The 17,791-nt window shown below is 49.5% G+C and overlaps 1 protein-coding gene and 1 long non-coding RNA gene across 4 annotated transcripts in view; one reads left to right on the forward strand and one right to left on the reverse strand.

Moving 5' to 3' along the window:
- Window positions 1-17,791, forward strand: part of SMPD3 (sphingomyelin phosphodiesterase 3) — an 82,051-nt gene that overhangs the window by 13,625 nt on the left and 50,635 nt on the right. The window lies entirely within an intron of this gene.
- Window positions 1-17,791, reverse strand: part of LOC113627165 (uncharacterized) — a 67,672-nt gene that overhangs the window by 11,691 nt on the left and 38,190 nt on the right. For all 3 annotated transcript variants that reach the window (XR_003435453.1, XR_003435451.1, XR_003435452.1), the window contains one exon: window positions 12,552-13,243. This is a non-coding gene — a long non-coding RNA (uncharacterized LOC113627165). The remainder of the gene's footprint in view (window positions 1-12,551; window positions 13,244-17,791) is intronic.

The raw sequence follows: 17,791 nt of genomic DNA on the forward strand, positions 1-17,791 counted from the left end.
TTCCTGGGCCTTCCATGGGCAGTGGTAATGACAATTCCTGCCTTCCCCCATCACCATCGCCACACACACACACCCTCTGGCTAGAGTCTAGATGGTCCCTCCATCTCGCAGGAAGCATGAGACACCTCCTTTCCCTGAGTGAGCAAACAAAGAAATCAACAGAGGGCCTTTAAAGCCATTCTGCAGAGGATGTCACCTCCTGGGGATGAGAAGGGCCAGGCTGAGATAAGCAGAGCTGCTTACAAACCCGAACACAGAGACAAATTAAGACCTTTATTGGAGGCAATAAAATGCAGACCAGTGGAGGGAGAAACAAGATGTCTCCCTTCCTAATCACTGCAGAAGGTAAAAGAAATCACCAGTTATGGCTCAAAAGAAAGGAAATGCAGAAAACACAAAACAAGATGACAAGAGGCCACCCGAAATGATTAGCACAATAAACGTAAGCATTTACCATCCCCTTGTTAGAAGACAAAGGTTCCCAGATTAAATTAATACAAGAGACTCACCTAAAATAAAATGATTCCAGGGTAGACAAAGCTATACTAGGTAAATGCAAACAAAAGAAAAAGCGTGAGTGGCTCTGTCAGACAAAGCACAATATAAGGCAATAAGCAGCGTCAAGCAGGATAAAAAGGGTAATTTTATATTCATAGGAGCATTTGTGAAAGCATAAGTGTTCTGAACATTTGTACACTCAGTATTTTACCATCAAAATACTTGAGGCAAAACCCGTTACCATTAAAAATACAAGATGAAGACAGCTGTGGGCATAAATTTACACACTACTCTCAGTACCTGACGTTAAGTAGCCAAAATATATATAACAGAAAGCAGTAATATAATGAAGACGATTGAATTAAAAGGTGGGTGCTGAACTCTGTACCATTCTGAATGATGTTTGCCATATTTTAAAAGACCAATCCTAGATCGATGCTTATAGTATAAATGTTAAATTGTGTGCAAATTTATAAATACAGTATAATTGCAATTTAAAAAACTCTAAACCACTGAAAACCCACTGAAAGCCACTGAAAGAAAGTATACCAAAATGTCAACATTTGGTGTGTTTAGAAAGGGTGGAAATTAAGTATTTAAAATTTTGCTTTCCACTTTTTCTTCCAAATGTTCTTTAATGATCATATAATAATCTATGACCATGTGAAAACAACTGGAAAAAAAAAAAAGGGTAAGACTCATCCCACAGCATAGGATTTATAATTTCCAAGATTTGGGTAAAATTTAACAAACAAAAGCAGCAAAGAGGAATCCCAGCAGGCTCCACACAGCCTGGGCCTCTTGGCTTCAACAGGCCCTCCTGGTCACTCCCTCCTTGAAACCCTCTGCTTCTTTGCCCTGGGGCACTGTGTTTCCCCAACTCAGCTCCCATCTCTTCTACTGTGCCTTTCAACCCTTCCACCGTCTACTGACGGCTCAAGCGTGGTTGCCCCAAGACAGATCCCCGTCTTTCCCCAGGTGCCCGCACCCCTGCTGACCTCACCTACTCTTGTAGAAGGATGTAGCTCCCCTCTATATGCCAAGGACTCCCAAATTCATCCCTAGCTCCAAACTCATCTCAAAGTTTCAAGAGTGTACACCAGCCTGCAGACTGGATGTCACCCCATACATGGGGGGCAGGCATGGTGGACATGCCTTCAGAGGAAACTGTCACTGAAGCCCCTCTGAACACATGATGATCGGGCGCAGGGATTGAGTGTGAAGCAGCGATGCCCCAAGGGGTGGTCATGAGAGCATTTCATCATCCACAGTCAGATGTAGAAGAAGGTTCCCGTGAAAGAATCAGAATAAATCATCACCTTGAGCAAGGCCCTCTCTAGGCCATTTGAAAACAAAACCTATGGCTCTGACTCATGGGACTATGAATTATGGTTGTAGCAGTAATCAAGAAAAACAATAAAGTCAAATTTAAAAAACCAGGCCCAGGCTTCCCTGGCCCTTGGAGTGCTCACCCCAGGTCCCTCAAATTCTCTTCCGCCCACCACACACATCTAGCCACCAGTTCAATGCACAGATCCTGGTCTAGCACTGAGATTTGCTGGTCAGTGGTTTCTGGTCTGGACTCCTGACTTTTCCAGGCAGAGTAGAAAGTCTCTAAATACCCTAGTCTTTAATCTGCCAGCAAAAGGAGTGAGGATGAGATCAGGTTGTTAGCCCACTGATGTGGTATGTTAATTTAACGGTACAGTTTCTTTTGAAAATGACCAAAATAACTTAAGTACTAATTCTAAATATACATGCTTATCAATTTCACCTCTAAGTATATACTCTCACTGGAAAGTAAATTACCTTAAGAGAGACTTTCTAAAATTATTCCATATAATTTCTCTTGCATTCCTAGGTCTGGATTGCTATCCAGTTACCATTCTATTTGGAAAGGCAAAGATGCATGAGATCCCTTTTTAGAAAAAGGGTTACATGAAATACTATGCAGCTACCTGATTTTGGAGAAGAGATACTGAGAAGTCACCTCTAGTGAATCATTTAACTTTTCTAATTCACAAACTCTTCTTAATCATGAAAAGAATCATCTCTACTGTAAAACACTGTTATAAAGGGACTCACGTTTCCTTATGTAAAGTGCCTAGTACAGTGTCTGTCTTGAAGCAGGAGCTCAGTAAACAGCAGTTATTCTTCTTCTTCTATCAGTGGTTTTTAGCCTGCCCGCCCCAGCCCATGAACATGATGGATGGGAGTCCCATCCCACTGTTCCCATAAGTGCAGCTCTACCTCCACATCCTTTCTCTTCCTACTCTAGAAACATCAGAAGGCACGTGACTGAAATGGAAGTGATGATAGGAAAAGCCCCCAGAATCTCTGCTTGTTTGTTTTTTCGGTAAATTAGTTCCGAACTTTATTAGTTTATCATCAGTAACAAATAATTGGGGATGCACCAATGTCTCAAAGATAAGTTCCTATTACTTGAGAACCTAGTTTCTCAGAACCAGGCATATCATAACGTTCCTGGGGATCAGAAGCCCTAACATCCCCCCTCATCACGTGAGACCTCGGGGTCTGTCTCCTTGCCCCAACCAGACTCTCAAGCCACTGGATATCTAGGGCCACATTTTCTTACTCCCCTAAACCTTGTCCTCTCCCCTAAGCCATGGTTCCTTGCCTTTAACTGACAGTTAATACATGTTTCATGAATAAACGCATCTGAAATCTGGCCCCACTTTTGCACATCCCAGCACTGGGACTGCCAAATGTGTGTTATGAGCCAAAATCAGGTCAGGTGACCTGGCTTTCAGCAATAGTGGCACAGAAGACAAATGATTAAATAATGCATGTCTATCCACTTGACACGACATGCTGCAGCCATTGGAAATGATGCTCTCGAAGACTTAAAGGCCACAGAGACTCACCTAACATTAATTGAATAAACAGACCATAAAGAGAATGTCCAGGTCCAGCCATCACACACATGGGCCCAGATCGAAGGAGAAAACCTAACAGAATTTGTTGCTATGAGAGGGGCACGATTCCACATGAAGTATTTCCAAATTCTCTTCTATGGTGTTTGGTTTTCACAATGAACAGTGGCGGGGGTGAGGGGAAAAGGCCTCCAAGATTGGAAATTAGCCCAGGGCTTCCAAAGGCATGTGGCCAAACTCAGTGTGTGAACTCAAAATGAAAGCTGAGGAGCTGGACCGGGGAAAGGATGGGTAAGCCACAGTCCATTCAGGAATGAAATGTAGACTTGACCCAAAATAGCTGTCACGCTCAGCCTCAGAGTCTGAATTAACCCTCCTCTTAGCTTATTGACATCTATGAAATTGATTCTTGCCACAGAATCACAGCCCGTGGCCCTGGCACTGCTGTCAGTAAATGGCGGGACTAGGGAGGGAGTAGACAGTATCTGCCCCAAATATTCGCCGAGGGGCACCGTAATGGGCTTTGCTGAGGCTTACGTGTTCTCTCTGGAAAATGTTCCTGTGTGTTCCCTGGGAAGAAAAAGAAAGGGAGAGAGGCGAAAGGGACAGGCGGGAGACGGGTGTTATGTTGGTGGGGGAGCTGGCAGGGAGGGTGGGAGGGCAACTTCTGCTGCTGTCGAGTCAAAGCTGACCTGGCATGTTGCCTCCTCTTACACTCACACTGGAGACCTGGCCCTACTTTAAGTGCCTTTCCTCTCTGCAGACCCAGAATTTACTCCCTTAAGATGGGACCCACTGCTTGCTCCAGGAAGAGTTTCCTCCCTTGGTCCTCAAGTTCTTTATTTGGAAAAGAACAGGGAAGGGTCACAGCCCAAGGGGCTGGTAGAGACTCATTGCTCACAAGGATAACTAGGACAGGCCTGTGTCAGCCTTGGGCTACACAGCCCCACTCATCCCCAACTGAGCTGCAATTGATCACGCGACACTGCAGGCCAGGAAGGAAGGGCCCATCACATGTGCCCCAAGCTCCTTTCTCCTAACCCAAGCTCTTGCTGAGAGCAGAAGCAACCATTCTCCTGGAATCTATGTTGTAGCCTTGAGGCCCAGTAGCCCCCAACCCACTCAGAGCCTTCCCAGGAAATCCAGCCCAGCACCAAGGTTGCCAGGGCAGAGTTCCCTGGCCCCTGAAAACAGAGGCTTGCTGAGTTTTTCAGAACCCCCGTGCTCCAGCACAGAGCACTAACCTGCCCACATGCAGCTCTGATTGGTACCTGGCTCTGGCAGCCCCTATTACACAGGGTCTGGCAGGCAGATTGATTGGACTGAGCCTCAATATCCAGCAGGAAAGTGGACAGGCCTTTGCTTTATCACATTGGAGCCCAGATCACCAGTAACGCAGCCCTCAGCTTCCTTACAACCTACCCTCAGGGTACCTGGTGCACCACGACCAACTCCAGATCCATAACCCTGCAGTACCTAGACCCTCACCCATGTCTGCTTTGTCTGTGGCATCTAATGTGCAGCCATCAGAGAGGGATCACCTCCCATGGGGCAGCCAGTTTGGTCATATCACTGAGACTCCCCAGGCTGGGGCAGGCTGACATGCTCTGGCCACAGTCATCGCTGACCACTGGGATTTTTGACATAACTGTAGTTCCCAGGATCAAGAACCTGACTGATCATGGCCTCCTCTGGGCTATCTGTACACAGCACTGTGGCCACCTGTATCCTTGCCTGACCCTCTCCAGCCCCTACTCCAGGCTCAGGTGCAAACGGAGGGCTCTAGGATGTGGGTACCTCAGAGAGGTCTTGCAAACTACCCAAATGCACCCTTTCTTCTCCTTCCATAATCATAACAGAAAAGGAGTTAGAGGTCCCAAGTCTCAGCATCACTTCCTGGGAAGGCCCTTTTCTCCCTGTGACTAGTTCTGCTATCAACCTCCTGCCCTTTTTAGTCCAGACTCAAGGCAGTGTGAGGACAAAGGGTAAATCCATCCCAGCCCTTGAAAGCCCAAGGCCAGGATGCCTCTCTGGAGCAAGTTGCCTAGGCCCATCTGTTGTTGCACCTGCTCTCCCCAAATCTGCAGGGTGCGGTGAGAGTGGGCTAAGGGGCACATTCAGTTTGCAAACCAGAGGCAGAGTGGCTGAGGGAGCCCATGTGGCTGTCCTGTTCAGAGTGTTGCCTCTGATGCCCCCGTCAGGGATCTGTCCTGAGCCTTTCTGATCAGAGGCAGTTTATTGCCCTCGGCTTCCTAATATCTTTTTCCATGGCCAAATCTTCTCAGGCGACGCTCACAGAAGCAAAGGGCCTTTGAGCTAGAAAATCACAGGCCGTTAGCCGCTGTAAGTGGAGCCAAGTCTCCACAGTGATGTTTATTTTCCAGCTCCCAGGATGAGACACAGGCTGCTTGGATGCTCCAAAGCAAAGGAAAAGGATGTGGACACAAGTTCACAGGAAGTCTAGGGCACCCGGCAGAGGGACTTCAGGAAGGTGCTTCCCTTTGGGGCAGAGCCATTAGCTGACATTGAGAAGTCTTCTTTCCTTCACATTTATGGGGCTTTAGCTCAGAGAACAAGGGACTGGGTCCTCGGATGAACCCATCTTGTACCTGCCTCTGCTTTCCAAGCCTCTCCTCTCCCTTCTGCCTGCCCACTCCCTCCCTCCCTCCCTCCTTTCTCTGATTTAATGTCTCAGCTCCCACATCTAGAGGTGCCTGCAGAGGCCTCACCCACTGAAGCCCGAGCTCACAGTGCATCAGCTTGGGCCCCAGTCGTTTTCAATTCCCTGTCCTGTTCCTATGACCCAAATGCAACAGCTGCACAGATTCTGATCCAGCATCATCCTGTTGGTTTCTGCCCACAGCCCTAGGTACACCTTTAGTCCAGCACAGTAGCCACTAGCTATTTAAATTAACTTAAATTAAACCTTCAGTTTCTCAGCCACACTAGCTACTTTTCAAGTTCCCTATAGCCACGTGTGGCTAGTGGCTACCGTAGTGGATAGCCCAGATACAGAACATTTCCATCATCACAGAAAGTTCTACTGGACAGTGCTGCCCAGGGCCTCAAGATATTTTAGGGGCCTGAATCTTTCACTGAATGCTTTCACAACTTTTCCCAGCTCTTCCCTGCCATCTGCAAGTTTGATGACCACAGAGAAGTAGGAAGACCATCTGTATTGGAATCAGACAGACCCGAGTTTAAACCTCTGAAACTTGGGAGCTGAATTACCCTCAGTATCTATGAAATGGGAATAATCATATCAACCTAAGCAGATTGATGGGAGGATTAAATGAACACATTTAAAGCACCTGGCAGAGAGAAGCAGTCCATAAATATAGTTACTGTTGTTATTAATAAAGTGTCGAACAGTACAGGGCTGAGGCCTGAGTCTGTCTGGTGGATTTAAACGCACGCACACAGCCAGGCCTGGGAAGTGTGCGGGGTGACAGGAACAGTCACGAGGAGTGGAGATCTGTCTCTCGGGGATATTTCTATGTTAGGTGCTATTTGTTCACCGTATTGATTTTAAATCAATTGTTAAGAGCTTTTCATTGTTTCACAGTTTTCTGAAACCTGTCTCTCCCTCAGATATTCAGTAGCTATCACTGGAAACTCCCATCAGTCTTACTTCTGTAAAAGCCCAACAGTCATAGTGAGCTGCTGGGGGTCAACTCAGGGTGGCCGTGGGGGACCTGGAGGAACTTCTGGGTCTCGTCATGAACTGCTTATCAGTGTGACCTTGGCCAGCCAGCCCACCACTCTTTTTTTTTCTTCCAGTGCCCCATCCCCATGGTAAATGGGGTTGTCAGAGACCAAATGAGGTTATTGAATCAACATTCATTTTGTTGTGGGTGTACCTGTATCAAGGTACCCCTGGAAGCTGGTTCTGCATGAAACCTTAGTAGACATTCAGCAAACATGTTGACTGGATGGCTGATCATAGAAAGATCCTGTTTAGAACCATGCTATGCACTTTGCAAAAATGGGGCAGGATTATTAATAGTGTAATAGATAAGATAGTCTAAAATAGAGTCTATTTTATTTTTACCTTTGTTCTACTCTCTGAAGTTTATCTTCCTTGAAAAAAATCCGGTCCATGATCAGATGGACCGCTCCCCACTCCTTTTTTGGTCAAACCACTCCCTCAGTGCTCCCCTGGGCACCCCCGAATGCCAGGCTCTGTGCTGAGGGTATGTCATCCACCTCAAGGAAACACATGTGATTGGCTTCTTTGCAGCGTAAGACAACAGAGCAGGGCTGGCCGACCCAGGTGCTGTTCCTTCTGGGTTGAATACATTGCCCTCTCTCAGCAGGGCTGCTTGTTCTCCAAACCCCCACCACTCAGCACTAGCTGAGGTTGGGCCTAGCCTAGAGGTTCACCCAACCTCATCTTCTCACAACTCCAACAATACAAAAAGCTAACTATTTGCTGCTTCCCAGGGGGCTTCCATCTTCCTGCCTCTGTCCTCCTAGCCTCCTGGTTTTTGTTATTCCTTCTTCCCAGCCTAGATCTGCTCCAGTGGCCAGCAGAGCCCTAAGGCCTCTGGCTCCCTAAGGGCCACTCCTTGTCCTCATGAGTTTGCCTCCTGCTTCTGCCACCTGCCCCAGGATCCAAAGACTCTCTTGGAGAGATGAGGAAGCTGGGTCCCTTCCCTCCCCACTGGGGGAAGCCCAGCCACTGACACTTATGGAGTCTTATGAACCTTCTGGCTGGAGGAGACCCTCTTGCCATGCAGGGCTCCTGCCCACGCCACCTGCCCAAGCAACCTACTTCTTTCCAATAGGGGACGTTCTCCCTCATCAGTTCCAGCCTTGACTGCATGGGGCACCTCTAGGGACATCCATGAGGTTAACTTTATATTCCACGTGCTAAGAATTGACAACCAAGGGTCTGAAGCCAGAGGTTCTGATTCTGGCCCTTCTAAGCACATTGTCGGATGATTGAGGGGGGTGTGCCATAATGGACATCATTCCATTGGTTGAGGCCCAGGCCTCTCTTCCACACCATCTTGTGAGATTTCTGCACCTTTTTTGGGGGACTATTTCTTTAAGGATTTCTTCTGGTTTACAGTAGTGTCACCAGGGCCACAGCTTTGCAGGAGAACCACACAGCACCTATTGAGCATTCTGGTGACTGGCACCGTGCTAAAACACTCTGTAAGGATTTTCTTATTTCTTCCTCTCAACCATCTTATAGATGAGAGAACTGGGGTTCAGAAGTGAAGTTACTTTACCCGTCATGGTGGACTCAGGTCCAACCTAACTTCCATGATGTCACATACCACCAATGCTCTACACAAAGTGCCCAGGAGTCACAAGGGTCTCCAGAGATGCTTACTCCCCTACAGCCCCCATGACACCATGTGGAGGGGTGAGTGAAGTGGGCAGTAGAACAGGGTTGATGCCCTGGGGGAAGGCTCAGCATTCAAAGGCCCAAGATAGCATCTGTAGGACAATTATATTCTGTCATGTACACACAGGGTCTCTCTAGTGGTGTAAGGACGTGGCAGTACTCCTGACCAAAGAGAGGAATCAGAAGAGACAGTCATCCCAATGGCCAGGACAGGGATGGCTGTGATCACCCCCTGGCTCTGGGCACCAACCTGCCATACTTCTGTACGTGCTGGCCCAGCATCCCCCCACCCCCTCAAACCCACACCCGAAACCCTGAAGGGCGCAGCTGGGGCTCTGCAGGTGTTTCCTATGATGAAGCAAAGGGAAGGGCTAGTGAGGAAGGCAACACCTGAGGAAGATGGAACCAGATCCTCTGGCTTTGTGCAGGGAGGGCCTGCCTGAGCAGGAGACCTCCCCAGCTCGAGTCCCTGGTCACCTCGACCTCTTACCCTCACGCTTTTGGCCATGTCTACCCCAGTGTGGGCTGCCCAGCCCCTACCGAGGCCTCCAGATGGTCCCTCCTCCCAGTGCTGCTCTGCTGAATGGCAGCCCCCACTCAGGCACTGCTGGGCTCCACAGCCACCCATATCAGCCTCCATGACTTGCTTCACCTGTGTCAGCCTGTTCCTCCATGCTCAGAGCTCCCCACAGAGCCTGGAATAGCACCAAGCTTAGGAAATACTTGTTAGTAGGTAAACAGTGGGGTGGGCCAAGGCCCCTTGTCCAGGCCTGAAGCAGAGGTCAGCATGCAGGGATAAGACCCCTAGGTACAAAGGCCCATCCCAGTTTGCTGTTAGCTCCCTGTGCTATGTCAGGAAAAGTCTCGAGCCTCGCTGAGCACGGTCACAGAACAGGGGTGAACACGATGATATTTGAGCTCCCTTCTGTGTCATAAAGGAGGCCAGAAAAGCTCAGTCAAAATCCTGCCTCTGACAACAAACTTGAACTAACCATGTCACCTCTCTGAGCCTCAGTTTGCTCAACTGCAAAATGTGACGATACCAGTTCCAGCCTCAGAGGTTGGGAGGATCAGTGAGCTCATAACCTTGAAAATGAACACAAAGCCCCCCAGGACTGTATGAATGTGAACGATCGTAAGGAAAGTCGTGTAAGCCAGGGCGGGTCTGTGTATATGTACAATGGTTAAAGAAACTATTCCTTGTCAAGGAAAATCTGACACTTTAAGCTAAAAAGGGGGTACTTCCCTGGCAGACCAATGGTTAAGACTGCGCTTCAAATGCAGAGGACACGGGTTTGATCCCTGGTCGGGGAACTAAGATCACACATGCCATGCAGCGTGGCCAAAAAAAAAGGAAGAATAAGCTGAAAAGGAGCCTCGGTGCGGCTCAGCCCAGGTGCTCCCAGCTCCGCCTCCCTGTCTATGGCAGATTCGCCCACAGGATGCAGCGATGCACCCTCTGTTCCCTGGAGGTTAAACTGAGGAGAAGCAATCTGCATTCATCTCAGATCTGTGCCTCAGGAGGACTTTCCCTCCCCTTTCTCCCCAGATCGTCATCGTTGTCCAACTACAACAGAAACCCTCAGCAGGAGGCAGAATTCCTTCCCACCCCTTCTCCCCTCACCGGGTCCCTCAGGCCGCTGGGGCTCCTACTTTTGTGACAACAGCGAAATTCTTGTTTTCCTCTTCAAGCACTTTCCTATCCTCTGCCTCCCACATTCTTCCAGCCCCTTTCCAGGGGGCTCATCCCTCTGTCTTGCTCAGGTCACAGCTTAAACGAGGGCTGCAACCCGCATCTGCGGCTTCCCCAGTTCTGGACGAGGAAAGAGGTTGGTTCTGATTTTGTGAGGGCCTGGGCAGAATCAAGACAAATCTCTTCTCTCGCCCAGAATAAATTATACCTCCTACTGAGAATTTCTGATGTAGTTGGATGATGCTGAGGAATTTATTATCTTACAGTTTTGGAAGTCAGAAGCCCGAAATCAGTTTCACTGGGCTCAAATCAGTGTCAGCAGTCTGGCGTTCCTTCTGGAAGCTCTAGGGGAGAATCCATTTCCTTGTTTTTTTCTAACTTCTAGAGGCTGCCTGTATTCCTTGGCTTTTAGCGCCTTCCTCCCTCTTTAAAGCACGTTGCTTCTGCTTCTATGGGCAAATCCCCTTCTACCTTTGGCATTCTTGCCTCCTCTTATAAGGACCGTTGTAATTATTACACTGGGCCCACCTGGATAATGCAGAACACTCTCCCCACCTGAAAATCCTTAACTTAATCACATCTGCAGAGTTCCTTTTGCCACATAAAGTAACATATTCACAGGTTTCAGGGATTAGGGCATGGACACCTTTCAGGGGCCACCATTCAGCCCATGCAGGCAGGTCACTTAACCCCTGAGCCTTGGTTTCATCAGCCAAGTGGGGAACAAATGCCCACCCCCCAGACTCCCATGGGTCAACTCAGTGGTGGCCTGGCATATCCATGGCCCAGGAATGGAGGCTGAGCTCTCAGTGTCAGGCCTTATTCCCAGCCAACCCAGAAAGGATGGTTCCTGGGAGATGGAAGGGGAGAGTGAGGGGTTTGGGTTTGGTCATTCCCTGTAACGGAGCTTCTCCGGGGAAGCTGGGAGAGCCCGTCTGCACTAACATTGCCAAGTCGGTCACAAGTTTACTGGCCCAGTGCTGGACCCAGAGGGCATAACTGCCCAGCAGAGTGGATCCGATAGCCGGGAGGGTCGTCTAGGGCTCCTCCTTCTCTCTCACGCCGCCTCCAGGTAGGCAGCAAGTCCTGTCAATCTCCTCTAAACATCGCTCAGGCTCCTTCTCTTCACCCCACTGCCACAGCCAGCAGGAGCCCCGTCCGCGCTCCCCTGACTCCTTGCCTCCTCCTGGCCCCACTGCCTCAGGCCTCCCCATCCCGCACCCCACACGCGCATCTCCCTGAAGCATCATCCCAGACCATGACCCTCCCTTTTGTGGTCCCCCCATATCCTTGGGTGGAAGCCCAAGCTCTTTACCCTGAGTTACGCGGTCTCTTTCCACCTCCCTGCAAGCTCTGGGACATCAGAGCCGCAGCAAGCAAGTGGCAGATGTGTGAGGGCAGACCTGGGAATGGAGGCGAAGCAGATGAGGGATGGAGGATGGGGGATACTGTGCAGATGGTGTAGCAGGGACCAGCCTGACCCCAAAGGCCCACATACAGGTACAGTAGGCTTTGCTACACTGGCAGGTGCAGGCCGTGAGCTACATCAGCTGCTATTTAACCTAGGTGGGCCAGTGGGTGGGCACCAGGTAAGGCCCAGCCATGCAGCTGCTGGCCTGGAACTAACTCAAGTGCGAAATGGCTCCTGAGTTCTGCTTATTATTCTGAAGTCTGGAAGAACAAGTAGGAAGTCTTTTCTCTGCAAATGATTTTGGCCAAACTCCAGGGATGAGGAATGCCCATTGGGGCCTGGCCGGGCTGAAGGCCAATGGCTTACTGGGGGAATGATTTGGTTTCTTTCTGCATCAGCTAAAGACATGTAAACTGAATCCAGGGCCCCCATGTACCTGAGCCACAACCATGAAGCTTAATTAATGCTTGCAAAGTACTCCGAGGCCCCGGATGAGAGGCCTCCCGTGGACACAGAATATCCTTATTAATCACTGCTGCGGCGCCAAGTGGGCTGGCCTGTGGGGCAGTTGCCTCCACGCACAGAACAATGGATGCAGTGGAGCAGTTAAATTGTGATTTTGAAGAGCGGTCCTGATCAGCTGGCCCAAAAGCAGCTCAGCTGGGGCAGGCAGGCCTGTGTGGGAGCCACTTAACTCACCTAGCCGTTATCTCCGTGCATTAAGTAGAGGTGGTAGAACCTTCCACCTGGCTGGGCAGGGATAAAAGGGATAAGGGTGAAGTGCCGCTTATCATCCCAGGTAAGCAGGCTGTACAGCTTTGCAAGGGCTAGACAGGCTCCATATCAGGCTGGGTATCTTTGGGCAAGTCCGTCAACCTCTCTGAGCCTCAGTTTCCTCATCCGTAAAGAGTGATAATAATAATATCTTCTCCCTGATAGGATTGTGAGATTCAAATGACACAGTACATGAAAAGGCCTTGGCCTACAGCAATGATATCAATAAAATAATAATACCAATAGCTGGTAAGGATGCTACCATGTGCCAGGCACCCATCTAAACACATCCCATAATTAGCTTCTCTGAGTCCCAATTTACAGATGAGGGAGCCTGGCACAAAGAAGTCAAGTGACCTCCAGTTTCCCATACTCAGTGAGAGGTGGAGCCAGGATTTGGGCCCAGGCAGTCTGGCTCCAAAATCTGTTCTCTCCCCGACTCTCTGATGCTGCCTTTATCATCATTGTCATTATACTTACGTTAGGAATAAGGCTGAGTACTTCATCATCATCATCCCACGGGGTAAATGCACGAGCCAGTGCTTGGAAACTGGACCCGGAGGCATCCGCTATGTAGAGCATGAGGGAAGGGTCCCTGGTCGTCTCTGACCCTCTATCTTACATAGGAAGGGAAGAAACTTATTGTTATTGAGATGGAGGTGAAGTACATGGATTTTCTCAACTCGTCAAAATTCTGGAGGTGCAAGGAAATGTGTAGATAACAGTTTTTAAGGAGAAAAGTCAATAGATGCTGAAAGAGACTGAAAATGCAACCCTGCCCCGCCTCCTTCCTCAGGCTATGCACTGAGGGGAACATTGTCCCCACAGGGGATAGACAAGGGGCTGCCTGTGGGTGATAGAGTAGGAGGTCCCTGGTCCCCCAGACATCGACTGTCCCTCTTGCATTGGTTGATCCCAGAAATGAAGGCTTCTGAGGCCTGATGAAGTCCTGAGGCCGGTTCATGTGCTCAACCCATGTCCCCGAACTTCAGCTGGCCCAGCAGCGGGACCCTGGCTCAGGGCTGTCAACCCCGAGCCTCTCCCTGTCTCACTGGTGGCCATAGCGGCTCTGTGAAGCTTCCTCCCAGACTCACCTGGCCCCTCCCAAGCCAGCCTCAGGGGTGTGGCCTAGTACACCTCGCCCCTCCAAGAGTAAATTCCCAGCCAGGTACTTGCTGGGCCCTAGCCTCCCCCAACTTCTTCGCTCCTCTCCCCTGTCCTGAGGCCCACTCCTACAAATAGACCAACCAGTGCCTCCTCTGTGCTTACCCCCTCTCCATCCTGCCCTTGAGCCCCCCTGTCAGCATCGTGTCCTCATGCCATCCCCGTGTCCTCCCAAAGAGATGCACCCAGGAGGCCTGTTCTAGATCTGCCTACAGATGATTCCTGCTCCAGACCCCTCATCTCCAAGAAAAACCAGCAACTCCAGTTTCACACCCATTTTTGGATGAGCTCCAGGCCAAGGTTCAGGCCCGTGTGGCATTTACGAGGGGACAGAGCCAGGTACCTGTTGACTTTAGGAACAAATAAAAGATAGATTTTCCTAAGCCACCACCCTCTTGAAATGGGCTTTTCTGTTCTAATACGAGTTCCAAACTGGTTTGCAAGGTGACATGTGACATATGGGATGCTAGGACAGACTACAAAATGCGTGGGATCCTCCTAAGCTGGCTGGAGGGGGATATGATGCCGACATGGATTTATTCTTTGCCTTTTCCACTTGCCTTTTGGGGAACATGTCCCTGCAGGAAAGTGAGTCTCTCACCCGAGGAAAGATCTCAGCTTTAAAAAATTTAGTGCACTTCTTTTTATATCAGATGGTTATATTTAAAGTATTCAAAGGCCTAGATTTACATCATCTTGGTTAAATTACTCATCACATATCTCTCATCTACAACCTTTTTTTCATTTTCTGAAGGCTCAGTTTACATTAAGAATTTTACTTTCAGTTTTTCTCCAGCCAAGTATGTGCTCGTTTATATCATGAATTTTTTTTTTTTTTTTTTTGCGGTACACAGGCCTCTCACTGCTATGGCCTCGCCCGTTGCGGAGCACAGGCTCCAGACGCGCAGGCTCAGCGGCCATGGCTCACGGGCCCAGCCACTCCGCGGCACGTGGGATCTTCCCGTACCGGGGCATGAACCCGTGTCCCCTGCATCGGAAGGCGGACTCTCAACCACTGCGCTACCAGGGAAGCCCCTATCATGAATGTTTTAACTGTGTGTCCACCTGCCTGGATTAACAATCCGTGAACACCTCCACTGCCCCTGCTGCTGGTCCACACAGTCTGCTGGGAGCCGTGGACGCCTGGGTGCCCGTCCTTCTCCCACGAGAAAGTGAAACCCAAGGGCCCCGAAATGCCTCTTGGCTAATAGGCAGCATGTGACAGGGAGGAAGGAGGGAGATCAGACCACCTGATAGGGCAGGTTCATGAGAGCAACACAATTTCATTTAAAAATTGTTATTAACATCTTCCATTGATTGAGCACTTGATGTGTATCAGCCATGTGTTTACTGTATGTATCTTCAAAATAATCCTGTGATGCAGGCATCAGGCCCACTCCCTGGCTGAAGAAACTATAGTTCAGAGAAATTGTGACTTGGCAAATGTCCCAGCTGGTAACCAGCAGCCAGGTCTGTCTGACAACACAGCCCTAACACTGTATGTATGTGTTTTCTCATTAATACCTCATCTCGTTCCAAACAGACTTTGAGGCAGCTCAGAGGGAGCTGTGTGATACAGCAAAGCAACACAAATAACAGCAGTGAGGAAGGTGTGTTAAGGGAACTCAGAAGGCACCAGGGTGTCTTGCAACACGGACTGAGCTCCAAGCTTCCTAGCAGCCAAAGCAAAGAAAGCATGAGCTCTTCCCCAATTGTTGGTGTAGGTAGCATAAACACAAATCAAACACAGGCCAAGGTCCCGAAGAAGCACAATTTTTCCTAAGTTCTAGTCCAAAAACAAATATCTCCCAAGTAACCCTTAGGAAGGCTTGAGTGTAACAGTAGAACAATTGAGACATCTCAGCAGCCCCGGCACAGCATGGCCAGGCAGGATAGCTCTGGATTGGGAGTTTGAGGGGGTTGAGGGGTGCTGGGTCAGCCCTGCCTCTCTCTGAGCTCAGCCATGGCAGCTGTCTTAGCTTGGTTTCCCCGAGTTGTGTGCAGACTTGACGGTGAGTGCAAGGAAGTGACGAAGGCAGGATTGGGAAGAGGGAGAAACTGAGCCAGACTGTGGTTGCACCTGAGGCCTTAGCAGTTCTGCAGGGAACTCAGGAGCTGAGATGGCCCCTCAGAGTTGTCCCAAACGGAGGCCAAGGGGCCTGGCCTTGGTGCTTCCTCCCCAGGCCAACCTCTGGGAAAGGGCTTAACCTTGAGTGAGGCAGTTCACCTCTGCCAAGGGCAATTCCAGGAAGGGATGCAGCTTCGAGATAGTCCCAGCATCTAGAGGATAGATGTGCCAGCCCTGAAGACAAGGTCTAGGCAGACACCACAGCAGCCACTACAAAGAGCCCTTGGGTATGGCATTTGTTTGTTTGGTTTTTTTTTCTTCTCTTTGGCCGCGCTGTGCCGCATGTGGGATCTTACCCCGACCAGGGATCGAACCCCATGCCTCCTGCAGTGGGAACGTGGAGTCTTAACCACTGGACTGCCAGGGAAGTCCGGGTACAGCATTTGTGACTGAGTGCCCCAGAAATCTGTAGGGAGCTCTCCAGCCATGGAGCTCTTAGGGGGACTGACACATCCTCCAAGGACACAGGCCTCCTGCCTGGACTTGGACAAAGCAGGCCCTTGGACCAGCCAAGATGCCCCTGGAATACAGCATTGCCTGTGCTCTGACACACCAAGTGCTGAAGCCCTAAGGGCTGCTCTGGTTAGCGTGGGGAGTAATAACTTCAGCCTGGAAACTGCTAAACACCCACCGAAGGCACACCTACCTACACACACACAACTTAAGAAATAAAAGATCCACCAAGCGCCGGGCTTTAGCAGTATTACTGCTTCCTGGTGAACTTGCCAAGGTAAACTGTTTGCTAGGCATACAAGGAGGAGGCAGAGTGAGGGGACGAGTTGGGTGACGCCTATAAGAGGAAACTGCCAGGCTTAGGGGAAGACGACAATGGTCTTAGACTTGCAGTTAGTTGGTGACGTGCTGCAGGAGGGATTGGGAGCAAGTCCTGCTGGGGCGGCTGCAATGACTTGGGGAGGGAACAGTGGGGTGGGAGTGTAGACCTGGGACAGCTCAGGGTCTGAGGCCCCAGGGAGGGGGAGATGGGAAGGGGCTGGCAGGGGACAAGGGAGAGATGCGGGAGGGGAGGAGTGAGACACAGCAAAAGGAAAGGGTCCAGCTCTGAGCCATGCCCCGTGACAGTTTTCATTCACAGCAAGGAGTCCTCTCTGACCGGGGCCCAGCAGGCAGCATCTGGCACCTGCCTGATCACCAGACACAGAGGTGACAGCAGCCTGTAACTTTTCTTATTGGAGGTCTGCTCTCAGAGCCTCATGGAAGGCAGAATCCACAGCTCCATTCAGATTCCATTTGGTTCTTTCTGCCTGGCCTCACCTAGCTGCCCTTCAGTGCAGATGTTGTTGGTTTGTAGCTAATTCAATGAACTCTTTAAATAGCCACGCTAATGGATCACCAATCATTTCAGAACTTTAATACTAAATCAGGCTGTTGGACACATCTGGGGGCAAAGCTGCTGTATCCGAGCCCAAAACAGCCCTTTCTCTTTTACTTTGCAAAGCAGAGCATGTCACGTTAAATACCTAATGGTCTAAGACAGGTCTCTTGTGACCTGAAAAAAAAGCTGAAGAGGTAGACTCTCTCCAAGAGCCCACAAATTATGTATGTAATTTGTAGATCTTTTAAAATTAGGCACTTCATTTGAAGAGCATAAAGGATAGTAAAATAGAACCTCATGTTAACGTTTAAAATAAGTGTTTGCTGTAAGTATTTTTAAAGTCAAGATTAAAATAACATAAACACAGTAGCCCTGGTTTCACTTTTATCTAAATTAAAAAGATCCTGTCAGGGAGAAAATGTAAGATGTGGGATAAAGTTTCCACAGACAGATCTCCTGGAAACTCCCAAGAAGCCCACTTTGAACCTTCTATCCAGGAAAACAGACCATCTGCAGAGCTGGCTGAAACCACAGCATGAA

This window comes from Aethalodelphis obliquidens, unplaced genomic scaffold (genome assembly GCF_003676395.1).
Source record: "Aethalodelphis obliquidens isolate GAN/ISIS:26980383/991018 unplaced genomic scaffold, ASM367639v1 scaffold20, whole genome shotgun sequence".
NCBI classification, from domain to species: Eukaryota; Metazoa; Chordata; class Mammalia; order Artiodactyla; family Delphinidae; genus Aethalodelphis; species Aethalodelphis obliquidens.